General features: G+C 38.0%; 1 long non-coding RNA gene across 1 annotated transcript; it reads right to left on the bottom strand.

The window, feature by feature from the left end:
- Positions 1 to 6,138: 6,138 nt before the first annotated feature.
- On the bottom strand, positions 6,139 to 13,475 carry LOC119148028. The gene is made up of 3 exons (XR_005104274.1): positions 13,466 to 13,475; positions 9,242 to 9,245; positions 6,139 to 6,250 (listed from the first exon to the last, which is right to left on the bottom strand). It is a non-coding gene; the product is annotated as an uncharacterized LOC119148028 (long non-coding RNA).
- Between the last annotated feature and the right edge of the window lie 10,854 nt (positions 13,476 to 24,329).

The following is a 24,329-nucleotide window of genomic DNA, read 5'->3' as shown; positions in this document are numbered from 1 at the left end:
TACTTTTAGATTTCTGTCTTTGGTGTTTCCATAGCACTATGGCTGGGTGAGACTAATTTCAAATTAGTTGTTAGAGTAACTAAAAAGATTAATTGAAACATTTTTTGACACAAAAGACTGAAGCATAAAACCTCATTAAAAGGGTAGCTACACAGTGATGCTAGGTAAAGCGAATAGATCTGAACAGAATTTCATGAAAACTGCAGAGCAGTGTTTGTGAGCACATCAATCACTTCAGTTTTCATGTTCTATTGTTAGTCCCTTTTCTGAACATTTAGATGGGTAGGGTTTTGCATTTGCTTGAATATTTCTGGGGATACCTGACGCATTTTGGTACTCCTACTAACAATGCTAACAAGGATGAGCATACATGCAAAGGACTATTCATTTTTGCTATTCATTAGTCTCCTGGCTGAGAAATGCCAGTTGTTGTGGCTGTCAGTAACTGAACCTATATAATGTGAGCCAGGGACTAATCAGGTATTGTGAACAAGGAGTATAAACATAATGAAGAACTAATAAGCTATCTATCTATAGCTTAAATACTTCCGTCCAACCCTGGTTTTCCCAGTTTTTCTCCTTTGTTTGGGCTTATTTCTTTGCCTGTCTGTACAATCTTTAAAAACCACAAAACATTAATATTACTTTGCAAATATGTCCAAATAGAAGAGATCTTTCTGCAGAAAAATAATATTTGCAAGGTAATTTGACTTTTTTTCTTCTATACACGGTTTTAACTTTTTATATCATGTATAAACGGTAAGAATTAACTTAGGCATGGAGACTCATGCACAAGCTAGTAAACGGTTATGAAAGAGCAGCCTATGTATAGGGAGCATGAAAAATTTAAAAAGAAAAAAGGAATTAAATTCTGTTATTTCTCTTTTTCCTTGGGAACATGAGTTGCAGCTATGCTAATGTTAGATCAGCAGCATTTAGAGGAGCAAAATGATAATGGATCCACATGGCTGCTATGATAACACTCAGCATACTGAATAATTACAGAGACATTGGTGGCATGTTGAGATTCCCAGTGAAAGTAATTAATATGGTCAGGGCCTCATTTACTCACTGAAGCACACCGAAGCCTAAATCTGGAACAAGGGCTCCTATTTCTGCAAGATTCAACTGCAAAAGTTGTGGTGATCGCACAGCCCCTTCAGAACAGAGGAGCAAAATGAAAGAAAAAGAATTATGCTGCAGAATCAGTGTTTATGCAGAACACTTTCAGAACCCTTATTCACAGGGCTTAATGCTTATGATCAAGGCTTATGCTTCCTTTTTACCTATCTAACAGCTACATTGATTTATCTTAGTAATAGCTTGCAGCAGCCCTGAGAAGTAGCAGCAGTATGTGAGTCATTGCAACATTTAATGTGTGATAAAATACTCAAAGCCACTGAGTAAATTTCATTTCTTTTTTTTTTATGTGATGTCAAAGGTATGTTTCCTTCTGTTTGTGTGTTGTGCCAGGATCTGCTTACAGCTGGGGCCAAATTCAGTCCTGGTGATGAACTGAACTCAACTGGGGTCTGAATTTTTCAGCCCATCAGTTTATGGATGAAGAACTCCATGACTCTGGGTCTGGTTTCTTCCTTCATCTCTGGGGTTTTCCTTTCTCCCTCCAGCCCATCCCTGGCAGATCCCTGGCAGCACGGCTGGCTGCCTTCCCTTGGCACCTGCTGTCTGCAGCCAACCTCTCCTGTAGTCCTGGAGGTGTTCTGCTCTCTCAGTAATCCCTTGCCCATGGACATCCTTTATTAAACAGGCACCAAATAAAATTTGATTAAATAAAACAGAGTTTATTTGACACAAGTAATGGAAAATGGAGAAAAATCAAAGTAACTAAATGTAAGCAAAATAAATCATAACCAACATCTAGGCGGCCTGGCTAGTTAAACTAAACCTCATAATTGCAAGATATTGACCGAGTATGACTAAAAATCTTACATATTCTTGATGTTTGTGTAGTCATTCGAGCCTGGCAACTCAAAAGTTCTTCCAGAAGAGCTGAGTAAGGTGTTTATTTTCTCTGATGGTTATTTCTTCCTGCTTTTTCCCCCTCTTGCAATACATCTAAGCCAGTATCTTAATTTTCTTATTTGATAATGCTCACTTACAGCATCACACACTTTATATTGAAGCCAATATATTATAATATATAATACATAATACATAATATATAATATTAATATGTTAGTTAATATTTTAGAATATATCAATATATTAATATTCCAATACATGTATTAATCTGTTAATATTTTAGTAACATTTATATCAGTGTCAGAGTACGTGCACAGTTCCCAGCAGCGTAAAGGTAACCCATGATGCAAGGTGACATGTCCCCTCCCCGTGGTTCTACCAGGTGCACATGCTGCTTTTATGGTAGAACAGTGTCAGCGCATCTCAGAACAAAGCACAGGGAAAACCTGCAGAGGACACCTCAAATTTTCTAAGTCTAATGTTATATTCTCAGATAGAGTGATATGCTCTGTGTTACCTGAGCAGTATTAAACATTTTGAAGGTGAATAACCATGGATCCAATTCCTCTTCTGCCAGTGTTCTGACTTTTGTCAGGGTGATGGTGTCATTGTGAAGCTCGACCTGTGGAGCACACTGGGGTATGTGCAGAACTCCGAAAAACAATGTATAACCCTTTAATTCATAGAGGAAAATGTACAGAGGAGATGATGGCAGTGACACTAAATGTTTTTTGGTAAGGTATCCTTTTAAATACTATCTCCATATTCTGACTAAACACTATAAAAAGATTTGTCCATCAGTTGTATGTTTTGGGAAATAATGAGAGGATTTAGATAATAGGCAGCAGGCACCATCTTCCAGTGAGAAAAAATCTGAAATATGGTATACAAAATGAACGTATCAAAACTTCATTTATTATCAACTCATTCAAGGAGAGCAGACCACAATTAAAATTATATTTTTATATACCACTTATCTTTTATGTGATTACCTCTTGATTATTTGGATCAGTTAATCCTAGTGTACCATTTGGTTGTAATAAGCTTCATAGCATTTTTTCAATTAAGAAAAATAATGACTTCTGGTCCTTAATTTTAAATGCTATCTCTCAACAAATATCTCATCTATCTTACTCAGACCTAATATGTCACACAATTTTGGATTCATAGAAATATCGATTCTGAGTCTGCTACCATTTCCTAGTTGAATGCTTAGCTCAGAGAAATCAGAGTAAATATCAGCACTTACAGTGAAGTTTGTTTCAAAATCCTCCCTACAGTTTTTAATTTTCTTGCTTTTTGTTTATTTGTTTTTAATGTACAACCAACTGATTACTTTTCACAGCAAACTGAGTTCAACTTATATGGATACTTTAGAGTTGTAGTCCAATTCCTATTCTCATCAAATCCTTTTTCATTTGTTTTGTTTTGTTCTGTTCTTTTTCCTGGACACAACTTTAGCATAATTTGCTGATATTCAGTTAAAGATGAAGCAGATAATCTAATCTGGAATAAATTGGGCAGAATATCAATTAAGTAAAAATAGCACACCAGGAGGCTGCTTTTCAAATATCTTAAATTTTATTCCTATATAACACTGGTGTTAAAGTTTGGACTGTGTCATCAATGAAATTTTTAACCTGTTGTTACAAGGAAGGGATAATTTTCATAAAAGAAGAGGCAAACTGGCTTGTATGCTAAGTGATAATGATGGGAAAGGAGTTATGGAGGCAGATTTAGGTGTACAGTATTAGAATTGAGTATCCACTCCACACAGTATTTTTAGAGGTCACAATGCACCTCATTTCCATTTGTTAGTGGCAGATAGCAGATACACACATAATAGAAGCTGTATGCCAAAATACAGTTAACCTCTTAAATGCACCCCTATGAAGGTATGATGATATTTTATGCATCTTCATGTCTAACATTTAGCTGCCTGGCTCCAGAGGTTCTCTGTCTCTGTCTGCTGTGTTGCCCTTTCCTGCAGACCACTTCAGTGCCCCTGTCTCAGGCTGACTCACTGTCTCCTTGTAGGGGTGATGCCATGAGCCCCCTCTCCTGCAAGGCAGTGAGATGCCCCTGGGTCTCGCTGCCTGGCATAGGCTGGGTATAGGGGTCTGTGGGGAGTAATTCTTGGCTCATCTTTAGATTGAAACTTGACCACTGCCAAGCCAGAAATGCAAAACACCTAGCTTAAAATACTTGTTGGTTTCTCATTAAAGGAATATCAGCTTCAAGTGTGACATTTACTTTTTTTTTAGTGTCTGTTTGGGTTATTTAAAATGTGTGACTATTCTACAAACATGGTAGTTCCAACCCATTAATGACTCAGTGTACTCAAAGGCTGGTGGCAAAGCTGAAGGTAATAATTCAAGGAGGTCATTAACAGACTGGGAAAAAAGACCAAAATAATAAAAAGACTGTGAAATACATTATTGTTCCCAATTTTTTTACAGGATAGAGATTACATTTATAAAAATACATCCTTGCAATATTTTTACTCCCCTCTTAATTTTTATTTTTTTTTGTTAACAGTAAAGTTAATTCACCAATTGAAAAGCCTTTTTAATAACCAGTGTATTGCAATCAGCTGCATACGTTATGCACAAATATTCTTTATTTGTCTTATTTTTTCCCCAGCAGGAAAACTAGCTTTCCATCACAGAGTGTATCCATCAATATGAAACTTCTTTTTTTATAAATAACAAAGAAAATTCTGGTCTTACAATGCTATAAATAAGAGGTAACTTCACCAAATTCAGTGGCTACATTGGTGTAATATGTCAAAGAAAAGTATGACTTCAGGACTCTTAGTATTCTGGCCAGAAATACTGAGCTAGATCACTTCAGCAGTACTGATTTATAGCATTTGAGGCTCTGACCCTGTATTTAATCAGCTACATTACCACAAGGAATAAGTAAAAGAAAAATGTCAGCCGACAAGTATAAAGGTAACTAACTACCTCCAATTCATACAGTTCTCTGAAGAACTCTAAACCCAGAGAAAGTTTCAGTTTACTTACTGCAGCAGTATAGTGTAGAAAGACCCCAGCTGCTAAATGAGTGAGCTGGAAAAAAATGCACTACATTGGCATATTTTGGCTGCGTGGTGTGTGTGGAGCAGACAACTCTGTCAAATGGTGTAGATGTTCTCTCAGACTCCTGTTATGAAAGCAAGACCCACCAAGGTGTGAAGATGAAGCAGTAGAAAGCTGATGCTCATATTTCTTCTTCTGATCTTACCCCATGTCATTAAAACATTACAGATAAGGAAGTTGAGAACAAAATGAGTTTTAAACAGCTTGGAAGTGAGAGGATATTTGGCCACATTCAGGCTTAGATGTTCACATAAGTGATTTTTAATGAACCATAAATGCTATTTTTAATTTGCATCTTTTAATTACACTCATTGAATTTCCTCTGTGGATTCATGATGGGGGCGGAAGAGAGGCAGAGGGCTGTCTTTTACTGATTGAACTGCTATTTTTGCTTCTCATGCTGAGTAGAAGTCCATCAGAAAGCCTGGACAGAAAAGATGACTGTGATTGCTTCCTCTGGCTGCATGTACAACACAGACTATCATCTCATTAAAATTGAAATAGGAATATGCTTCAGTTTTGGCCTGACATAATCTAGCTTTAACTTTTATCCAGAGGAGTTTGGCGTTCCTCTGCCTGCTTCATCTAAAGACCATGATGATCAGGTTTCTATTCATTTCACAGAATCACAAAATCACAAATAACTGAGGTTGGAAGGTGACTGTGAAGATCATCCAGTCCAAACACCCTGTTTAAAGGAGGGTCACCTACAGCAGGTTGCTCAGGACCATGTCCAGTTGGGTTTTGGGTACCTCTAAGAATGAGGATTACACAACCTACTGTAGTGTTGACAACCCTTACAGTAAAATAAAGTGCTTTATTATGTTTAAATGGATTTTCCCATTTCAGTTTATGATGATTGCCTATTGTCACTGGGTACCACTGTGCAGAGTCTGGCTCTGCCCTTTTTACTCCCCTCCCATGTCATCAGATATTTATGCACATCAGCAAGGTCTCCCTGAGCTTTCTCCTCTTCAGGTTGAGCAATCCCTGGCCTCTCAGCCTTCCCTCTTAGGACAAATGCTCCAGTCCCTTAAACGTCTTAGTGGCCCTTTGCTGGGCTCTCCCCATGTCTCTCTGGCAGTGAGGAGCCCAGAACTGGGCACAGCACTCAGCAGGTGAGGCCTCACCGGTGCTGAGCAAAGGGCAAGGATCACCTCCCTCAGCTTGCTGGGGACTCTTTTCTCAAGGGAGCAACAAAGGAGGCTGTTACCTTCTTTGCCATGAGGGCACGTTGCTGGCTCGTGATCAACTTCTTGTCCACCAGGATGCCCAGATCCTTTTCTGCAAAGCTGCTTTCCATCTGGTCAGCCCCCAGCTTGTGCTGCTGCTTGGGGTTATTCTTTCCCAGGTGCAGGGCACTGCATTTCCCACTGATGAACTTAATCAAATTCCCATAGACTCATGCCTCCAGCCCACTGTGGTTCCTCGAAATGTCAGCACAGCCATGGGTACTTACTGCTAACTGGACTTCTTTCTAATCAATCCATATCAAAGTGATTTTTCCTGGTCACTACTTACCATTATACCCCCCTAGGCCTATCCCCCTAGGCCTTGCTACCTGGGAACTTCAGTAAGAGGATTCTATATTTGTTCATTTGGTGGGTGTATCGCCATTGAAAATACTGAGCCACACAGAGAAAGGTTTCAGGAAATGTGAAGAATAGAGAGTTCTAAGATGTATGATAAGTCATATGGACGGATGTTGTAATTTTTGCTCTTTCTTCTCAAATCCAGTTTGGAAGGGAGGGCAATTTTAACTTCTGGATGGGCAGAGATTCAAAAAGGAAAAAGAAATAATGGTAATAGGACTGTTGCTGGGGTTTTCCCCCCATCATTATAATCTACAACCTCCTGCCTTCCTGGACTTTTCCTTCATCTTAATCCCCAGCAGTGAGAAGTAAAGTTGTACTGACATCGTTTTGCTGTCATTGCATCTTCGAAGCTATGATTGTTCAGTTCTGGGAAACTGTGTAGTATGAACATGCTGGATGGACAATTTGAAACTGCAGTTACATTACCTTAGTACTGCTTTTAAATAGCTGGCATTTAAATATAGTCACATTAAAAAATAGTCACTAGGTGATCTGGATATAACACTTAAATAATTTTGCTTTTCTTTATGGCTTCTGTCAACTTCTTTCCTCATTAGCTCTAGCTATTTTATGCTGCGTTTTTCTCCCTAAGGCAATTCTCCCTTGTCTCTGGAGAACATAAGGGAATGGGCAGAAAGGATTTACATGTGGTACAGAACTATTTCTGCTTTAAATGATGCATTTTGGGTTTTTGTTGTTTTTTTTTTTTTTTTTTGGGGGGGGTGGTGTTTTTTTTTCCCCAGGGTGTATTTAGTAGGGATGCTAAATTAAGTTCTTCTCATAATACTTAGAAAGTTTCCCTTGGGTGATAGAACACTATAGTCAGTAATTTTTCCTTGTATTTAGGATGAATGGTCAGTATATAAAGTTCCAAAAGGGTACTCAAGGTCACTTCATTTGTGAAGTGAGTTCTCATATTTTGTTTGACTCTGCAGAGTAGAACTCTAAAATGTACTGTTTAAAACAGATAAATCCTGCTGCATTTTCCCTAAAATGTTACTTATTAAAAGTTCTTTTAAAACAGGGAGATTGCCACACAGAAAACCACTGCCTATACTTCTTTTGTCAATATTTTATGACCAGTTTTGTTTCCTTCCAAAAGACATTGTTTTATATGTGCATGTGTCTCTCTTTGTGCTTTTTTTAATATGTGCATATGTACATGTATACATATATATACACACAAATATAACCTACTTGGTTTCTCAGACTTCACATTTTAGTTTTTAAAGTGTTTTTCATTGATGTGGGTGATCATGGAATAGATGCTGATCATTAATACTACTGGACCCTGAGAGGCTTTGTATGTCCAAGGAGCTTTGGCTTGAAATTTTTATGGTTGCTTTTGTTTTGTGCAGAGTGTCTTAAATTAAAATTCAGCTAGTTAATCTATCACCTTTCTATGTTTCTTTACTATTCTTTACATCACACTGTCAACCAAGATACTGGCTCATGACCTGCTAAAGGCACCTGAAATCTAAGATCAGAGAATCATCTCTTCCATCTGCATGTGATGGTCCTAACCTCTGCTCTCACTCATGTCCACCCTCCTTTCTCCAGAGATTTTTTTAGTTCCTTGCCACATGCTGATGCACTTACAAGTACAGCGATAAACAGACCTGCCCCCAATCTGGTCTACAGTTTGGGGATTAAGGTACTCCTCAGAAAGATATGTTTCATATTTTTCTGACTGAGGCAGAAGAATAATATATTAAACAGGTTAGGATACAGAAAGGGTAGGGCTAGTAGCATGTCCACTTTCAGCACTCACATTTTAAAGGCAAAGAGCAAGCTCTGCCCAGATTATTATGAGGAAGAGTAGGTTAATTTACTTACTGAAGAAGGTTGAAGCATGTAAATCAGAAAAGGGCTCTTCTTTCAGCCCAGGATAAGCTGACTTAAAGGCAGAATTCTTCAGGTACTCAAGTACGTGTTCTCTCAAATGACCAGCTAAACACATGAAATTTCGTGGATCCCATTCTTGGATACTTATTCTTTTATTGAAAACCTAGATGCTCAACAGATGCCTTAGACTGCATTCAAAATTTCACCCTCAATTTTTAAGAGAACTGTTCCTATCAAATATTTAGATTATAGGAAAATTAAGCTAAAAAGCTTGCAGATTTTAGCAAGAAAAACTTATCATCTCTGTATAACTTTTTTTCAAGGGTAATGGCTATAGTTTTGATCAAATATTATCATGTCATGGTTAATTTGAACTGAACACAATTATTTCTGTGCTTGCAAGGAGAAACAGATGCTGTTTTCAACAGTCTTTTGCAGTAAAACAATTACATATAAGCATTCTAGGTAAAAATGTAGAAAACAAATAAATATACTAACAATTCAATTACATGTTAGAAAATACTTTTGCTTTTTAAATCAGAATAAAAAGACTCTGTAAAACCAATAGAAGGCAGTGTAAAATGCAGTGAATTTTCTCATTTTTTCTGGGTTTGATTTTATATTTTGCCTCTCTATACACTGTAAACCATCCTACTTATGGTATTCATAGCTCTGATGTAAATGGGCAATCCATTTGAAAGGCAGACAATTTCCCACTCCCCTCCCCCCCTCCCCCAGCCCATCATTCCGACTAGTTCACTGGCCAGTTTATTGACTCAAAGGCAAACTTCGTACTTTCAAACAATTTCAGAGTCTTCCCATCAAGGAATTTGTCACAGAAGCTACATTGATTCTAAATACAGTTTATTTTATTATTTCATATATACATATCTCTGTATATTTATATATAGATATAGCTAACAGCTAGGCAGCTGACAATATAACATATTCTTAGAAGTGCTGAGCATTCTGAGTTCCAGGAGTTTAATGGGAAGAGGCTTTTTGCATTACATAGGACTGGGCTCTGTACAGCCCAAATGACACTGGAAATATGACTCACAGATTTTGAGCCAATGCAGGTGAAGTCAATGAGTGAGCCCACGAGTCAGCTCTGCTGTGATCTTCAGAGCCATCAAGGAATCACCAAAGGGTGATTCAAAGGGAGTACAAGTAGGATGCCCCTGTGGAAGTTGTTACAGTGGAAATTGCCTATGGGGTGAGATGGGTTACTCGTTTAGGGGTTTGGTTTTAGCTCAGGGGTAAGCCAGGTCTGCAGGTCCTCTGCTACTCCTCAGCTGAATTTCAGGTGGCAGCACATTTTTTGCACTTTTTGTGGTGTGGGTGTAAGCACTGTGAAATTGCCTGCTGACACGGTCCTGAGCTGAAGTGAGGCTGAGGGATCCTGTCATATCTTTTTCATATCCCTGCTCACTGAAGCTACCAGAAGTTTGTACCTTACAAACTTGTACGTGGCACTGACCACATAGTTATTCTGTATTCACTACTGAGCAGTATGTTCCACGTAAGCTACAGAAGGCTGAACACCGACGATGTGCACAGTGTGTTGCTGTAAAAACATGGTGTGTTGATTGTTTAGCGGTGTAAACATATGGTACTGCAGTTATTGCCGTGCCATATGGGGATGTGTAGAGCTCTCTTCTCTGCTTAGCAGATAGTGCCAGGAACACATCTGTATGGTCTCATTGTCAGTGGACGCTGTCGCTTCTGTTTCTTTACACCTTTTTTGAGCACCACTAGCTTCTGTGCTTATTTTTCAATTTAGATTGAGTATGAGAAGTTCACTGGAGGTTTTCCAATATCTAATTACACGAGTTAATTGGAAGAATTTTAGATTTGTCTTAGGTGGCATTTTCTTACCATGTATAATAGCTTTGCTTTTTCCATCAAAGTTTTTAAAAAAATCCAGCACATGACAAGTCTCTGAGCTGTGACTACCTCCTGTTAATAATTATCAACAAACTAGAGAAAATCACAGATTCTCTAATTCTTGCAGTGTTAATAAAGGAACACCACATCTTTTAAGGAACGTAAAGATCACCAAAATTTAAAGGAAAAAAAAATAGACAAGGCACCAAAATTAGGCATCCCCATGACAGCTTTTAACTAAAAAATAATTAAAAATATATACTTTGTATTGTTGTGGTGACTTTTTTCACAAATGGACAGTGCTTAACAACATTTTCCTGAAAGTATTCTAAAGTGGCTACTGAGGTCTGTGGTAACTTCTTTTGTACTTCCCAAGTAATGAACAAAATAGAAAAAAAAAAACAAACCAAAAAAACCCCCAAAAAACCAACTCCACTGCTTTTACTGATCTGCAAAACTTCTTATATTCTTATTTGGCTACATATCTACTGTACATTAAATATCCCTGATACATTTGTTGCTTTGCACATCTTTTCCTCCTTATAATTAAACTAATTGGACAATTAATCAATGTCACCTGTAGCCCTGAATGGCAACTGACATTAATGAAGGAGGTTGTTCATAGTCCAGGCTTGGCAGGATAGAAAGAAAAGTCTATATTCTGCAGATGGAAAGCCAGTTAAAACTGTGGAGTTAGGGTGGTACAGATTGGAATAGAAATGAACTTTGTGAAAAATATAAATTCCTGTTTGTCTTTTGAAAGGTATAATGCCACCTGCAGCTTATAAGTTACAGGGAAAACATATTTTGTTGTTGCTTATACACCATTGTAATTAGATTGCTGAGTCTATCAACCTTTTCCTAAAATTTACAGAAATAGTCCCTCTCGTCAAAATATTAACAGTAGAGTAAAGCTTAAGATATGAAATGACTGTAGATCCATGTTTCAACAGCTCCACTGCTGTGAGAAGTTCTGTTTTTGGCAGTGAACATTATCGAGCTGTAATAACTGCTATTCTAGTTAATAAAACCTAAGTAAAACATATATAGCATATAAAGGGCAAGCTGCAGGGACCAATTTACCTCTGTTGGTGAAAATTACATCTCCTATGCCAGTAGGGTGTCATCCCTTAGGAGCAGAGGGTGAAGAATTCATTGTCAGGGAATGGAAAACACCAACTGTTTTCAACTATTGCCTCAGTGAGGATTTACAAGGTGGCAGCAAAATATGAGAGTTGGGACATTCACCTCACCCCAGGTCCACTTGTTTTTCAATGCAACATTTCTTTTGCCTGTCTGTATTTTTCTTCTATACTCTCTTTAGTACATATATGGCTGCCTCAAATGTTTCAGGCAACCCCACCTTCATCCCTGCTTTACAGATAAGCCCCAGATCTCATCTTACTTGCCCGTTATCCCTGTCATTTGCCCTCAACCTGTTCCTGGTGTGTGCAGTAACATTAAACTGCAAACCTAAAAAATGGGATTTTGTAGCTATTAAGGGCTTCATACAAACATCCTTGCCTGTCCAGGGAAAGGGTTAATCCCATGTTTCTGCAGAGAATAGTTCATAGTCTCCATCACCCACTGATGCAGTCGGTGTAATCTGAAATCCTACTGTATTTGTGACTTTTAATTTGCCATATATAATAGCTCATGCAGAAAGAATCTGTGTAACCCACATTTGACCTGAGACCCCAAGTCAGTCTGTGGATTTTTTCTAGCATCTGAAGCATCCTTTAAGAGAAGTGTGAAAAATAAAATATAAAAAGAAAGGCAGAAGACCATGCAGCTAAAATAATACAATTTTCTTTAATAGCCTGAGGTAATTTTAAAATGAAGAAGGATTAGTAAAATACATAAAATTAGGCCAGAGAGTGAAAATGAAGTGGGCTATCCCAGTTCAACACTGAGCAGAACTTCCCATAGTTATGGAAATAAGAGTTTTGCTTCCTGGAAATCCTTGTTATAAATAGCACTGAGCCATTAGGCATGAAATGCATAATTACCTTTCCCTGTATACTCATGGGTAATGGAAGGACAAGAGATCAAAAGTTGCTTCCTCTGCAGGTGCAAACTGATAGATTCCTCCTGGCTTCAAAGCATTTTTGCCAGTTTATATTTCATGACAGTCCACTACAGTTTCCTATCAGTGAGACTTAAACAGAACCCAGACAAAGTAAAGGATGTCTTTTAAGTTGCTACTAAATTACAGGGGGTGTGTGTGTGGGGGAAATATGATAGTACAGAAGTGAGAACATGAAATAAGAGGGTGGTGGGAGTCAGATGTATATGTGTGATAAGGCTTAGTGTTGCAGACTGTATCTGTACTATGGGACCTGTGAATATCTCTTGGCTTCTAGGGCCAAGCTCTCAGCCTAGAAGCCTCCTGACTGCATCCTGGGGCAAACCTGGAGTGTGTGCTTTTGCTTACAGGCATGTTGGGGCAAGACGGAAAGCATTCCCTGTGAGGTCTAGCAGACTGCTAGATTTGGCCCGCTGAGAAGGCAATAATAGCAGGTATGGTCTGGCAGAATTGGCTAAGCTCCTCATGAAAACACGACTGCGTCCTATGAGGGGTTTTTAATAGAATCAGTGGTCTGGAGTCAGGCATCTCTGTGTCCCTCCTGTTACATACCAGGAGCTGGGCATCTCAGACTGGCACCAAAATTGTGACAAAAGCATTGACCTGGGAAATAAGTACTGAGGGCTAGAGGAGACGCTGCCAGTCTTGAGCTTTATAGGTCCCAGAGCTTTGCTTAAAATTTACAAATGTGAACTATACTGGAGGTAGGCAGGAAACTCACAGAAAAAAGGAAAGCAAGGAATTAGAGGAAAAGAAGTGGGAGAAGATTTGAACTCTTGTTCTGAGTAGGAGTTTCAGTGTGGATGTCTGACCTTGCCAGAGACTACACCAAGGATTCCTTTACTGGGCATTTCAGAGAGAGGACAGAGTGCAGCTGAATCTATTTCTCCTTGATTCAGCTACTTAAGTATTAAATGAGACAGCAAGTGGGTGGAAATATTGAACATGGTGATTAGGGTACTGAACACTCACCCTGTGGGCAACCCTGCTGCAATGTATATGTAAGCATCTGGTACAAATTGCAATGGTCTGGCAGCCTTTCTGTGGCCATGGAAAAGTCAATTAACAGTTTTGTAGTTATAAATTGGTATTAGGTGTCTAAATGGAAGGTAGATTTTGGTCTAGTGTTTGGGTACAACCTCTGACCTATGTCACAGGTAACTCTAAAAATGCATTAAGATATGTGAGCACTTGCAACACTTATTTATGAAATGCAAGAAAAGAGTGAAGTTAAAATAGGAAAATGTATATTAGAAGGAGAAAAACATGAGAGACAAAATGATACTCTTACCATAAGTCAAGTTTCATCCAGTCTTGTACTGTGCATAACAAAGGACAGTTAATGCCTTTGGCCCAGTTCTTTGCCGTAAGGAGATGCCAGAAAGCTATTTCTACTAACATAAGGGAATAAAAAATCTTAATACAAATAGTTCACTGCATCACTCCAAAGCATAAGCTTATTTCCATTGTACGTGGGTTTTGATATATTCTGAGCTTGCAGTTCAGATATCACTAAGCAAAACAAACTGCTTCCTAGCTCTGGAAAGTACATTATAGCAGTTATTGTAAAACAGTTCATATCATATACATTCTCAACAGTGCTCTGACTATTTGAGGCTAAATTCTTTGTGTAACAGTTGCAGTACTGTTCACCTCCAGGAGAAGAAATGTAAATATAGTGCTAGCCTTTGAATTTTAGCTCATTTGCCAAAGGTGCAATGTACTGTACTTTCAACTTCACAACAAAATAGTCAAGGGGGAAAAACATATACTGAAATGTGAATCAATATAACAAGTGACTGCTGGAAACATTTTTTTTTTTTTTAATTACAATTGAAGCATATATTTTCCTTGATTCAAATCCTATTTATCTACAATAACTTCTATTGTTCTTGTTACTTTACAAATCTGTGATGAGACAGAGTGTTACAGAGAACTTAAACCCCAAACTTTCTCATTGACGGTAGACCTGTGTCCAAGCATAGCCACATGAGAATTAATGGAGCTCCCTCATGAAGATGAATCTGGAGGACAAACTCTGAATCAAGACTATGTTTAATAAGAGAATAAATAGTGAGCCTAGAAAGAAGAGAAGGGTGTCAGAGAAGGGGACATACAGTCATACAGCTACCTAGTTACAGTTAGATTTTTTGTGTCTGATAAGAGTAAATATGAATTAATACTCTTAGAAATGAGTCATAGTATGCATGAGATTTCTCTACAGCATCTGAGCACTTACCTAGCCATCTGGTAGGGTCTGACTTGCACAAGTTTCTCCCTTCCCTTGTCTTCTAGGAGTTTTGCACTGAGCCCTAGGTTTCTTTTATGGCATTGTGTTTGATTTAGTCTCACACCAGATTGCATTGTACCAAGTAACAAAGCAAAATAATAGAAATGTATTGTTACATAGCAGCAGTTTGGCATATTCTACCTTGCGTGTCTGGCTAATGTATGTGAGGAGATGAGCCAAGGGTGGGAATAGGGAGGAAAAGGAGGATGAGGAGATATTCTGCTAATTCAAGTAAGTTCTGTGAACAGTTGAAAAATATATTAATCCTATTTAAAGCTAATCTAAATATTGCAATTGAAAATTTAATCATTTTATTATGAAGCCATTTTACAGTTCTTTACAAAATACAAGCCAGTTCAGCTGTCTCAGAAACACACCAGTATAAATTTTCACCTTGAAAGCCCATCATTTGTTTGTAAATGTTTAGTTTTGTCTTAGCCAGTTTTGATCTTTGACAGTACTTTACAGGTTGATTTCCTTAATAGTATCTTTTGAGAAAATTTGTCACAAGGTTTTAGAACATCCTACTAACATATATTAATTGTTTCTCCTTCATCCTCTATGCTGTTGCCACACTCACAAATTCTAAAAGAACAGTGAAACATGAGCCTTTCTTCTTCCTCATGAAATCCACTATATATGTTTAATTTTTACTCCTTGAGGCATTTCTTAAATGTATCTTTGTTGGCTTTTCATACAGTTTTCACTCTGGAACTGAAGCTAGGTTATGGGGATAGCAAATGCCAAACGTAAGTGTTGTAATTCTGTTAAAGCTGGGCAAAACATTTGCTGAATTCCAAACATTGTACAGAGCTGTTGACTCTGAGACATTATATATTCTTGCCAGCAGCTCATCTACTTCATTCTTAAATTTCTTCAGAACTCTTAATTTAAGATTTTCCAGTCCTAGTGACTAGTCAGCATTTAATTTTCCAATTTGTTCCAGCACCTCCTCTTTTGATACTCAATTTCAGACAGTTCTTTTTATTTTGTGAGAATACAGCACTGTCATTACACCACATTGTATGTGCAATGACAAAAAACCTAAAGAACTAAAGGGGTAGCAGTGAGGACAGGGGTTTTTTCTCCTCCTGCTTTTTTGGATAGCTGGCTTGATTTTATTTTGCACAGTGTATGCTACATTTTAGGTCTGTGCTTAGAAAAAAGCAACTTTCTAAATCCTTTTTTTCAAGATTAAGTTAGTTTGTTTTTTTTTTTTTGGGGGGGGGGGGGGTTGCCTTACTTCAAACCACTTTGTATGTATGGGAAACCAAAAAGTTTTTTTAGGAAATTAATTTATGAAAAACAGCAGCTTGTACCAGAAGCAACTTTCATCAGGTTATTCATGCAACAGATGTAGTTTGGCATAAATAATGGAGAGAACATGCCTTTAGAGAGGACTGTTAAAACCTTCAAGAAGTGTCTCCACACTGCTCCAGTTAGCTATGTACAATTAACAGTCTTCTTTGAGGATCTTCATTTATCCTTTATTTCATACAGTCAAAATATTACAAAGTTATAGCAGGCCCAAATGACAAGATACACAGAAGTATCAGTTCTTGGAAACAGATTGTAGCATTTAATCAGTGTTGATACTAATGCTAGCTATGTCCATGATTTGTTAAGGGTTTTCTAGTTGAATGTATTTTCATTATCATAATTCGATGCACAAGAGTTAGAGCCCGGATAATAACAAGTGAAGGGCGGGGGATAAAATATAAAAAGTGACATTTCCTCTGACAAGCAAATATCAGCTAAAAATAAACCAGATATTTTCTTTTGAAATTTAATTCTGTTACAAAAGGAAAAGAAAAAGAAAAGCTAATGAACCAGGTCACCCTCACTATCTTTACTTATAGCTCTTTGAATGAATAGATTTTATAGCTAAGGTCAGAAAACATTCCACTCTAAATCTACCCTATATTAAGCCAGCAGCCTGGTCTGGTTTGTTGTGTTATAAATGAATCATTCCAAGAGGATAGTTTAGAATAAAAAGGAAATTAAAAAGGAAGAAACAGTTACATTCTTTACTCATTTAAGGATGCTGTTGAATATATTATTCTCTTTCTCTGTCTTAGATGGTCAGGTTCTGCATTCACAGCAATCAAAGACACCATATACAAAAGGAGGAGAGATAGGTGATGTATTTACCCTAGAAAACTCTTTTTGTCGTAATTCTCAGACTATATTTTTGTTCAAAGAAGTTACAGAAATCAATCTCCAATGATCCTTACAGTGTCCTGAAAAGACTCCATTCACACCCTCTGTGGTTCAAAGCATGACTATAAGTGGGACAAGAAGGCAACCCTTGTGTATGAAATCCTCCAAACATTGGTCAGCCATCTAACAGTGTATACTGATTTATGTCTATAGCAAACTATCCTATTAATCACATAATGTTCTTATTAGCCCAACTGTGTTCTATAAGTAATGAAAACCACTCCTTACTTCTTCCTGTTTCTCTGAGTGGGTTCCAGTGACCTGAAAGACTTCCTAATGCAAGGTCATGTTTTCACCGCTTTTATTCAGGTTGTATATTAGGTTTCTAGAGAATATTAAGGGACTTTTTAGACTGCAACCTCATCAGTTTCCTTATCTTTACATGTCCTGCACTCACTAAATCTTTCTTTGAAATGACCTGCTTGCAATGTAGACAGGGCAGAAGTACAGACGTGAAAAAAGAGAATTATAAAGAGAAATATAGGAGGATCAACTGGAATATTTTTTTGCCCTAACAAGGAAACATATAGTCATTCATTGTCAAGAAAATTTGCAATCACATTCTTTTTCACTTAAAGCTGCTTCTGGGTTCCCTATTGAAATTAATAATTGAGTGTATGCTTTTCCATTTGAATCTGGTCAAAAGACAACCTGTTGTTTCTCTGTCTTTTATGGTGGAAACCTTATCAAAGGTCCTCAAACTTTTTAACCAGGGGGCCGGCGTGCGGATAAAGTGGCAGGCAGCCATCTGCGACTGCTTGGTTTCCCCCCCCAACCCCTGGTGGGGGGGTGGGGCGGGGATGCGGGGGGGTCTGTAAATACCGGGGGCCACATTGAGGACCCGGGGGGGCCGTATCCAGCCCGTGGGCCATAGTTTGAGGACCCCTGCCTTAGATTAATATCTCTGCTGGGAATACTGCAATACAATAGTTAAATTGTCACTTCAGGATAGATCTTAACCCTATAAACAATACCGAACAAATAACATTGTTGCTTTTCTTATGTCATTTCTCATTTGGGGAGCAATTGATAGTAAATACTTAAAACTCTATTAATTTTTTTATTATTTTTTTTAAGTACTAGCTACACAGCTAGAGTCTTCTGTCTGAGGAGGCAATCAGAGGATGTCTACATCAGCAAGTCGGGCACCTTGGTGCTACAAAATTTCCATGGTAAAACAATTATTGACAGAGGACCTGATATTCACATGGAACTGATTTCAGTCATTACCCTCAGGCTAGCTTTAGTGTAAGCCTGTGACCTGAGTGCCCATCAGCAGCTGGGGTATATTCCATGTGCCACAGAAGAGCATCTTTCTGGCTTAGTTGTGGTTAAAAGGGGTTTATTCTGTGTGCTCCGCACTTGTCTGTGATGTGAGGACAAGGGTGGGAAGTGGTGCTGACTGATCCACTCTACTGAGTGGTCTGGATCTGAACCAAAAAGCTAATGCAGAACATCTAGTGACAGCTCTGTGACGCACAGTCTGCATAATGGGAATCAATACCTTAAGTGGGAGTATAACTTCATATGTTTCCAGTTCCTCCAGAGTTCATGTTAAAAAGGGATTTGGGCTAAAACAATGGTAGGCTGCCCATTGCCACTGCCTGATAAAGGGTCTTCAAACATCATGCCCCATGCGTGCTGAAGTGGGAAAAGTTGCAAACATTTCAGGATTAATCAATGTGAAGGGAAGATGCAGTAAGAGCCACAGCTCTCAGCTTTTCCCCATTGAGAAGCAGAAGAGGGCTATTGCTCTGGGAGTCTACACCTTTGAACAAAAATCTTACTACAGTTTTGTATGCCTTTCAGATGTTTACTCCTCAGAGAAAATCTTCTTTTTGTTATTTTGTGGTATTGTATAAAATGCAGTATCAGCATAAAATGCATTATTTTTTTCTTGGAGAAATTACCACAATTTTCATGTCCCAGCTTAACATCTCAAAGCTACTTAGCTAGAAAACAAAATTGAAAAAGGATTAGAAAAAGATTAGTCAGATATATAGAGAGAACTGGTATCAATACTGAGCTTTTCTTTTTGTTGTGTGCCATGATGAGGTGATGAAAACCACAACTTTTTCCATACCTTTGTCTCTGCATGCTGAGGAAAACTGCAATCAATATTTTCTTATCTGTCATTATAAGAAAACAAGTCATTCAAAGAATGTAATTAGCCTGTAATTATCAGGTGATAATGAATACCACATCCAATATCTTGCCTCCTTTGAAAGTTACAGTTATGCTGTGAAAGAAAATGAGACAAGAAACAGCTTTCAGTGCTGTGCTGTCAAAATAGGTGACTGAGATTCTAAGTAGTTTATGAAGTAGTAGTTGACAGCTAAAAATAATCTCTGTGCAATATTGAACTATCAATTCATTGAAATGTCTCCATAAGTAGGGGAGTGAAGAATGTTAGTGATTAATTAATTACAAATTCAATAAGCTGAGCAGATGAAGGGAGCAGTTGGAGGGATTAATAAGGAAGGAAAGTACAGATTTAGGTGATGAGAGTGTATGCTGGATCTTGGACATGAGAAAGTTCAAGGAAAGCACTATCCTTCTTGAAATCACTCAGTCTTTTGCATATACAGCATGTATTTACACAGTGCAAATTGTGGCCAGGGGAAGCAACTGAGGCCAGGAATTAATAGAATTTCAACAGAGTTTGACAGGTTTCTCAATATGAAGAATATCCATTATCCTTTTTATTGATAACTAGAATTATATGGAAGTATTATTAAACCTCATGCTTGAAGCTTGAAGCCCACCTTTATTTTTGATCTGGAGGAGACTTGTGTGGCAGCAAATTAACATTAAATTTTACTACTTAGAGGTCTTTGAACTTCACTTTGCAATATTTTCTTGCAGGGCCCCTTTAAAGCCTGGGATCTGAGTGGGATCTGAGTTGTGATCCAGAGGGTGATTCTGATGTTCCTGTTTCTTTCTACTGTTTCCTCTTCATGGGTTTAGGATGAAGGCCTTGAGAAACCTTGCATGTGAAGATATATTTTTTAAATTGCTATTAGGTAAAATATGATCTGGTGCTCTCATAAAGATGGAGCGCCTTAATTAGCTGGTACATGGAGGGTATGCCTCACATTCTAACAGGTGTTGCTTGAGGTCTAAACTTTTCACCAAAGTACCTAGTAAGTAGGTATCCAGTACTGGGATCCAGTACTGCTACTATAAGCATTAGAATTAACATCGTTGATGATAGGATTACTACTGCTACACAGCAGCCAATACAAACTGAATTAGTTTTACAAGCTGGAGCAGTACCTTCCTCCTAGCATCTCCTTTCCTATGTTCATTGTGTTCTAAAAAATGCAAAGTCTCTTTCTGGTTAATATTTTCTATGCTTAGGCTTATACTTCTGAATGCAGAGACATTTAGGCAAAAGCTATTAAGCTGTCTTGGGAGAAAGCAAATGTGTGTGTTTGGGAGAACACACAATAAAAGTTTACTGTTAAGTTGGCCGTTCCTCCTGGTCTGCGGTTTTTCAAACTCTCTGTGGGGAGGGTAACAACTCTGATTTCAATTTTGATATCAAATTCTTATGCATTCTTTTCTTACTGAATTTTCTGATTTGTATCATATCTTACTTGAAAACAAGGCAATAAAAAGCACACATTAGAAACATTTAAAATATCATGTCCACATGCACAGTAGCATCTGTTCCTGATATTTTGAGTGTATGTCACAATGCTGTTGGTGGCAGCTAATATTTACATAGCAATGTGGAAAATGTTTGAATAGGGATGACTTTCTCCAGAGGCAGTAAATACAGAAGCACTTTCCTTCTTGCCGTAGGGTGTGTTCCACTCTGTTGTGTTATTATCCCATTGTTACAAAAGGCAGTTGCAGCTGGAGAGACCTTTTGGTCTCATTGCACTCCCGAAGGAGGAGCAGATGTAATTAGGCTTTCTCTGCTCCCTGTGAAACCACAGTCAATCTTTAGTGGCTGATGTGTGACTTGAATTCATCCCCAGTGTACAGCAGGACCTAATAGGTCCAAATGAACTATAAATGATAGTGGTAGACAACAATTGGTACTATCTTTATCAGTGTGAAAATCTAAATTAGGAACCAGACCCTGAATGGCAGTTCAGCTGTGCTAGAATCAGCACAGAAAAAGAAAAAAATTACTTCAAGCAGTTTGTGCTTTCTCCAGACTCAGGGGCCATCTGTATCCTTGTTAGGCGTCACAATCTGAGTTGTGTTCAATGAAATTTAGAAACACAGCTTGATTTTTTTGACAATGAATCATTGCAGCAAGCTTTTCAGCTACAATATATGGAATAAATGTTATCAATGTGTATATAATGGATTTTTCTTGCGAATGTTCCATTTTAAAATACAAGCTTAAGTTTGTCTACGGACAGTAACAAGTATAATAGAATGAATTTTCATTAACTGCTCACCATGAATGTGTCTTCTGTCTTTGTGGTGTTAGACATTTTCTCATAAGGCATTACGTATCTGCTTCACTCACAGATACAATGCAATCTCTGCAAATAATTTTTTATTATGTGGATAATTTGGATGCAGTAGGGAAATATCTCTGATTAAAGCATTCACTCTACTAAAAAGCAGTTAGGAAGATAATTCTGAACTTTACCCAGATCCCTTTGTGATGCTGATAATATCATGTACCCCATCTTAAGACTAAGCTAACAGAAGGCACCTAAACTTATGGCTGCAGTATGTACACAGGGCTGATCGCTCTAACATGCTTGTAAATACTTGAGAGAATAAGTCACAAATTAGGGCCAGGATGTCACATTGTTTTCTGTCCATTGTACTTGGAAAGCGAAAAATGGAAATTCTCTTTCAAGGCTGAGACTCAGGGTGAGATTTTTTGCTACAAAGGGGCAATTAAACTCTTCTCTTAGGAAGAGTTAATGTATATGTTGCATCATTTAGCGGCCTTGTTCATCTCCAGAAAATAGGTTTGCCTTGTCTTCTGTTTAGTTCCCTGTTCTACCATCTTCTTCCTATATCTCCAGCTAAACACTACATGAACTGCTGCTTCTTCAAACTGTGGCCACTGATTGCTCCTTGCTATATTGTCTGCCGCTGTTGAGCTGTGTTTGTTTCTGCTGTCTTTGCAGTTCCTCTGGAAGCGTTACATCCTTAATGTCTTCTCCATCAGACTAAACAAGTTGCATTCCCTCAGTCCCTCCTTTCAGGTCAGAGTCCTGAATGATCACAGTGGATGTGGAAAAAGCTAAACTGTGCTCTAGGCTCCACCAGCAATACTGATTAGCTGACCCCCTCTGATTACAAAGTGGCTCAGATGCAGACATCCCCGAGTCACACACTCCCACCCAGCAGTCATTTCAGATGTGATCTTTGTGGGTAACCACTACAGTTCATTTTTTGTAAGGGAAACTTGCATCGCAGCAAATACTATGTGTACTGTACATCAGTGAGTATTAGGGACAAAAATCTTCCTTCAGTAGGAATGTAACCAAAGTATTAAGCACGTTTCAGTGCCCAGTTACACTTCCATTCAGATAAGGGCAAACTTGTCCCAAAGAATGTGTACCAAAGCTTCCACCAAGAGACACTAGAATGTATTTGAAAGTGTTCATCAACAAAGTCATAAATTTCAAAGTTTTTCTGATTTCTGCAAGGTGAATGAGCCTGTAAGAGACATGCATTTGTCCCATTTTTTCTCAATGTTGTTATTAGAATATTATTGATTTCGATCAGTCTTATCCTCACCGTCTTCTGAGGCACCCTTAGATGCCTAGATATAAAATTTCTATTACTTACCCATGGGAAAATGTCAGGACATTTTAAGAAGCTGAGTTCAGATTTTAACCTGCAAGTACAGGGAAGATAGGTTTTAAAGAAGGGATGGGAACTCTTGACCTCAGAAAAGCTCTCCAGAGAAAGGAAACATTTTCTTGGCATTCATATACAAATGAGAAGGTATACCCATTCTCTGACCATCATTTTTCTCTTTCAAAGGCTGAAAGATCTCTCCTGAATTTGCATTCATGATTTTCTGCACATGTAATCATTTGTCAGAGGAAGTTACAGAACTTTCAGCATTTCTGAACTCACTATTTTTGTGCACAAGGTGATGTTTGTTTCTCAGCTGAAGAGAAGTTGAATTACTTTCATGAACAAAAATCATAGACATTCATTTTGGAGACCATACTGAATGTGTTGAGCTTTCATGTTCAAGACAGAACATGAATGCACAATTACTGTCAAATTTGCTTATATAGTCACTGTATAACCATGCTGTTACTTTATAAACTGCTATATAGTGCCAATTCCTTTTCTGTAAAAACTGTCTTTAAGCACTGCCAGGACATGAATAAGAAGGGCAGATGCAGAATAAGCAGGTATTTTATAACTTTTTTGTCCCTTCAGATAAAATGCTCCATTTTGTAAACTTTCTCCAGTATTTCTACAAGCCTTCAGATTTTAACTATGAAACAAAAATGCCAAAAAGGGCTGGTTACTAAATAGAAAGCAGTGGAAACCCTGCGCAGCACTCAAAACAAAACTATTTATATAGATTATTGTACTGCAAAAGGCCTTTGTGTAATGTACAATTATCTTTAAAAAATATATGGTTTTTTCTGTAAATAGATTCATTAAATAAAAAAGACAAACATTCTCTGTGTTCTGTGTTTTGGGTGGTTGTTTTTTTATTTGGTAATTTTAGTAGAAATTGTTATGATTTTCTCTTAAATGAGACATTTATTCTTGAAACTTTGTCCCCATATAGCTGTTCTTAGCTCAGTATTATGATTGATGGAGTGGCAGAAGTTTGCCCATACTCACCTAGCTGCCACTCGCTGAGACAATGCTTCCTTAGTATTGTACCGCTGGCTGGAGTGGAAGGATGGAAGGAGTGTCTCCTTTTGGAAGTGGAGCAGTAGCCAAGCTTGTACCTACTACACAATTTTAGAAGGACATGCATGGCTGCCCAGTGACCCCTGGGCCTTGGGAAAGGAGGCAGCTGGGGTGCCCATCACAATGTTTATGGAGAGGGGACACTCCTCCTTACATGCAGGGTAGACCTGCAAGCAGAATGGACTTTACATTGAATGAAAGAGATATGGTAATGCTCTATATTTGTTTTGGATTCTGTCTTTTGTGGGATTTCTTATAACACAGCCTGAATTTCTGAAATATAGCATGAAAAGAAAGTCATTGGTTTCCTTCAGGCCAAGTGAAAATTTGAAGGGTCAGATCTATATAGGAGAGAATCCCACATGTAGGAGAGAATCAGCATAAAGAAATACAACAAAAGTGAATTTCTAACCTCTCTGTTGTTTTTCTGATAAATATTAAAAGGAAAA

This window comes from Falco rusticolus, chromosome 5 (genome assembly GCF_015220075.1).
Source record: "Falco rusticolus isolate bFalRus1 chromosome 5, bFalRus1.pri, whole genome shotgun sequence".
NCBI classification, from domain to species: Eukaryota; Metazoa; Chordata; class Aves; order Falconiformes; family Falconidae; genus Falco; species Falco rusticolus.
The sequence above is the reverse complement of the archived record's forward strand: the minus strand, read 5'-3'. Positions and strand labels throughout refer to the sequence as shown.